The 5,480-nt window shown below is 36.2% G+C and overlaps 1 non-coding gene across 1 annotated transcript; it reads left to right on the top strand.

Moving 5' to 3' along the window:
* Nucleotides 1-5,086: 5,086 nt before the first annotated feature.
* LOC111766319 (U6 spliceosomal RNA) lies at nucleotides 5,087-5,193 on the top strand. The gene has a single exon (XR_002798400.1). It is a non-coding gene; the product is annotated as a U6 spliceosomal RNA (small nuclear RNA).
* Nucleotides 5,194-5,480: the final 287 nt, after the last annotated feature.

Raw genomic sequence — 5,480 nt, 5'->3', positions numbered from 1 at the left:
GCCCTGCAGGTCTACTGAACTACAGAGAAATTGTAACTCATGTTTCCTACCGAATTTCTCTTTATTGTAATGAAAATGTTTATCTTTTTTCTCTCCATTTGTGTATTGGAAGGAGATAAATTGTTTTGTAATATTCAGAGGTGTATAGTAGACAGGGCTTTGCCCCAAGACAAACTTTATTTCTTTAAATTGATGATATGATTTAGTACTTTCATTGTAACTGATTTTTAAGGCTTTTTTAAAAAATATTGTGCAGTACAAAGTATAAACTATAATGTAAACTATAGACCATGGTTAGTATAATGCTTCCACATGTTTTAATTTTAACACATGTATCACACTAAAGAAAGATGTTATTTATGAGTGTGAGAGAGGAAGAGGATAGGGTATATGGGAATCCCCTATATTTCCAATTACATAATCTAAAGTTTCTTTATAATTAAATAAATAAAGCCTAATGGAATCATCTAAGTTTGAAGCAGGGAGTGGAGAAAAATAAATATATTTTAAAGGGAGAGTGAAAGGTAAATCATGTTACTTTGTGAAGATACATTATAATTCCAGTATGTTCAATGTGCTGGTGTAATTTCTATAAAGAATATCATATCCCTTTTTCTTATTAGAGAAGTTGTGAGTTTACAAAATAATAATGCATACCATACAGGATTCCCATACATCACTTTTTATGTGTTCCTTTGTAAGGCTGTAGATAATTTATTTCACTTCTATACCATGGACATTTCAGTTATTTCCAAACCTTAGCTGTTATAAATAATTCTAAATGATTAACCTTGCATGGGTGTTATTGTGAAGGAGTCCATCTGCAAGAAAAATTCCTAGATATGACCTTGTAGAGGTAAAGTTTTGAGCAAGTATAATTTTAGAGGCATTGCCAAATTGCTTTCTAAAATATTGTATTAATTGACTCTCCCATCACTAATGTGCCTGTTTAACCACATCTTCCAGTGAGCTATGGAAATTTTTTAATTGTTTTTTTGTACAGCAGGAAGTAGCTGTAACTTTTAAATGTTACATTAAAAAAATATGAGGTCCCCATATACCCCGACCCCACCCACACCACCCCTCCCACATCAACAAACTCTTCCATCATTGTGGCACATCCACTGCACCCGGCGAATACATTCTGGAGAACTGCTGCAGCACATGGACAGTGGTCCACATTGTAGTCCACACTCTCCTCCAGTCCATCCAGCGGGCCACGACAGGACACCCAACATCCAGCATCCATCTCTGCAGCACCACCTAGGACATCTCCAAATCCTGAAAATGCCCCCACACCATATCTCTTCTTCCCTCTCCCGACCATCAGCAGCCACCGTGGCCACCCTCTGGCTAAGAGTCTCCAAAAAAGAGTCAGGAGGTCATCAGAGGGTAATGCTTATGCACGCCTCAGCAGGGTACCAGAGACAGCCAAGGCAGATGGAAACCCAGGTGCTAGTTCTCCTGAGGGCTGCAGCAACCCACAGGTTCTGTGGTCAAGGCAGATGGCTATGGAGTTCAGGGCCATGTCAGTTGACCTTACTTTGGAGTTTGTTTTCCTGAGTGTGATGGAGTTGGACTCAGATATAATCTTTCTACACATGTCTCCTCTGTTACTTTTACTGGACCTGTGGTTGACATTTGGGTTGGTATATACTCAGGAGAACTGAATCTCTGAACTGTCCATGTGACAGTCAGGCCCTGGGCCTCAGCAGACTTGTGGATCCTACCCTCTGGTTCTTTGGACTTACCCTGGCCAGTTAACAGGGAGGTGAAAAGGCTCAACCACCATACCAGGGAGCCAAGAGTACCTACAGCTGCAAGCAGGAATATTGTTTTCATTTTGATAGGTTTTAAAAAAGACAATTTTGACATTTTAGTTAGACTCCTTACCAAGTGAGTTTACACATATTTTCAAATGATGTGGAGCAATTTTATAAATTTTCCTGTGAATTGTCACTTCATTTTTTTTCCCATTTTTTCCTTATGCTCTTTTTCTTGATAATTTTCAGAAGCTTTTTATATATTAAAGAATTTAGTCAATTTTGATATGATTTCCAAATATTGCCTGAGTTTGATTTGTAATTTAACTTTCATTTGAGTGGGTTTTTGTATTTCATTTTTTATACAACTGAATTTATCAGTTTTTATTAAATGATTTCTTGATTTTGGCCGTAGTTAAGATATTCTCTCCCACTCCAATAGTGTAGACAGACAGACAAACAGATAGATAGATGTTTCATGGTTTTGTCCAGTACTTTAATGCTTTTGTTTCTTATATTTCAATTTTTGACTTATCTAAAATCTGTTGAGTGGCATGAAATATATCTGCCTTTAAGTTTTGTATCATATACATAACATATTAAAGAAGAATCTGGTAAGGTTGTTAAATTCCCTACCTTTATTATTCTTAGTTTTCAGAATTTCACAAGTAACTCTTGCTTCTTTCCACATTAGATTTTGAGTTATTAAAGTCAGTAACTGATATTTAATGAAGTTTATATTTAATGCAGTGTAAAGCAGAGGGCTTAACACCTAAAATATTCTAAGTGAATCATTGAATATTTGCTGGATTAAATTGGTACTACTCATTTAAAATTGTATCACCATAAAACCAGTTTTTCATCCAGGGAATCAGGTAGAGGATGCCAATTTGAAATTCTCTGTCCAGATAACATAGAACATCCAGGAAAAAAGAAAGGTGTAAAATAATAGAGGCCAATAGGACTGAGGTGATTTTGATGACAAATGAGGAAAATGTACATTTCTAAACAAATTTGCTGGTGAGATTAAGGTAATATTTTCAGTTCACACAATTCTTTACTTGTGAACTAGCAATAGATACTTGCATTCTATTGTACCACTTACCAAGGATAGAATCTGATATATATCCATTGTTTTTTCTTTATATGCAAATTTCTCTCTCTCTCTCTTTCTCTCCCTCCCTCTCTCCCTCCCCCCTGATAACAGGACTTCTATTTTCCTTCAGTAATCCTTTTTTCCATCTTCAGTTTGCGTGGTTCTTTTGAACTATACTTATGCTCTGGCTCCAATCCTGGCTTTGTTAATCAAATACTAACTCCAGGCCACAGTGGGTGGTTTGTTAGTGTACATGACTAATGGCAGGTAAGCCATGTTTGACTGTACTCAATTCAAGCATGTTTCTTGAAAGTAAAGAAGAGAAAAATATTTGCCTCTCTTACTTATGGTATGTAAGAATGTGAAACTGGAGTTTTGGAAGTCCACCATACTGCAATAGACTGTCCGGAATGCAAACAAAGCTCAAGGAAGAATAAATCAGAGCCAGGGAGAAAGATAACTACTTCAAATATCATTTGATTCCCTAGATCCAGCTGTGAGTGAAGTGTTCATTTAGTTATGCCAATAATCTTTTAAATATACTCAAGCTAGTGTGACTTGAAATTTTTTGTCACTTACAACAAGCACCTGGACTAATACACACACATTCCTGGGAATCTATTTGAAATAGTTCTCAAGCTGTTTTGTTCTTATATGTATGTTATGTGTGATGTGTGTGTGTGTGTGTATGTGTATGCATGAATGTTTTCCTTACCAACAGGATTGCAATTTTTTCAAAACTTAATAGTATACTCTAAACTTACTGGCAATTTTGGTTACTTCTGATTGAATTATATATAAGTGCCATTTTTTAAAAGAAATATGTGTGGATATTCTAGTTTTTTTTTGCATCCCCCCCAGGGAAAGGATTTCAAGATACATGTATTTCTCAATTTGTATCTTAAGAAATTCAGCACTGTGAAACTGTATCTGTGAAATGTATTCTTTTTTGGAGTCAAATAAATTCACCTGTTGGATACAGAGGATAATCCTAAAATACCTAGAATTTTCTTGAAGTCTACAGCAAATATATAGCAACCAAATTAGGGGAAGTGTTCAAGTAGGGAATTACTCATTCTTTTAGATAGAAACTACTCCTACTGCCACTTGTATGTGATCAAGGTTTTTTAAGCATGGGAGTGTGAGGATGGTCTACGGTCATAAAAAAGCCGAAAGAGAAGAGAAAGCACCTGCCCTAGAGATGCTGGTAAAGTACATAGTCTTTGGTTTTCTTAAAATTTGATGGTAGTTTAGACAGGACTACATGGCTTATGGTGGTATAATTTTTACTTGTGTTATGGCTGAAGAATTCTTGACTTTGCTTTACTGTGTTTACTACTGAATCTCAGTTATGCCAGCTTATGCTATAGAGTAATGTTCAGAAGACATGCAATTTGTGGGTTGCATAAAAGGAATCACAGGGGGAAAATTTAAGGCAGTTATTACTTTCCAAAACTGCACACAAGATATGCAATTGGGAATAAATGTTAAAACATCATATTTGTTCCTCTTTCTGAGTCATAAAGAATTGCCTTTCCTGTAACTCTGTCTCAGTGTTGTTGCTCTCTAGGCAACCTGTCAGTCCCTGCGACAAAGACACAGGCAACATCTGCCACATTCTTTGAGTCAGTAAAAACTGCCATTTAAAGAAAAAAGGAAGTGAAAAAATAATGAGCAGTGATGATTGTTTTCCTCCATTATATTTCATTTTAAATTTTATTTCCTTTTGGTCTCAGGTAGGTTATTTTCACTATGAAGTAATCCCATTCCAGCTCGTTTAATGATAGGGCTGCACCTGCCAACCATGACATTGAAGGGAGGGAAGATACACACCCACATCAACTGTTCTCTGAAAAATATAGCATCAACTCATGATTTTATCTTGAGTTTATCATGATTTTATCTACCTGCAAAAGAAGTAGTGGTTGTTTGCTTCTGTTTTGGAAAAGTATGAGTTTGTTTGTTTTAAGATTTTTCTATACATTATTGTCCCCTGAAGCTTAATAAAAATGAATGTAAATTATAAGTTAAAAGTCACTAAAAACCTACACTTTAGCAAGATGCTCTACAGCCTACTCTATTAAATTTTTAAACTTTAATGTATTTTACTGGAATTTTAAAGTGATAAAGAATAAAAGTATCAAAAGTGAAAAAATTACAAAAATAGAAAGTGAGATGATTATGTGATTTTCACTGTATCATTTGAAGCTTTTAAATTTCTTATGCTGTGCTCGCTTCGGCAGCACATATACTAAAATTGGAATGATACAGAGAAGATTAGCATGACCCCTGCGCAAGGATGACACGCAAATTTGTGAAGCATTCCATATTTTTAAGGAAAGAGGGTCCAACAGTGAGCCCCTGATGCTAATGACAATGCTTGTGAGCTGATATACCTGAAATAAGAACAAGGCCTAGAGAAGCATTGTGCCTGGGAGTTTCCTCCTGACAGCCTTCATGTTGCTCAAATGTGGCCAGTCTCGAAGCCAAACTCAGCATGTAAATGCAATGCCTTCCCCCCAGCGTGGGACATGACACCCGGGGATGAGCCTCCCTGGCACCGAGGGATCACTATCAACTACCAACTGATAATGCAACTGGAGAATGACCTTGAATGGAAG

The sequence above is a fragment of the Dasypus novemcinctus genome, chromosome 4 (genome assembly GCF_030445035.2).
Source record: "Dasypus novemcinctus isolate mDasNov1 chromosome 4, mDasNov1.1.hap2, whole genome shotgun sequence".
Taxonomy (NCBI): domain Eukaryota; kingdom Metazoa; phylum Chordata; class Mammalia; order Cingulata; family Dasypodidae; genus Dasypus; species Dasypus novemcinctus.
The sequence above is the reverse complement of the archived record's forward strand: the minus strand, read 5'-3'. Positions and strand labels throughout refer to the sequence as shown.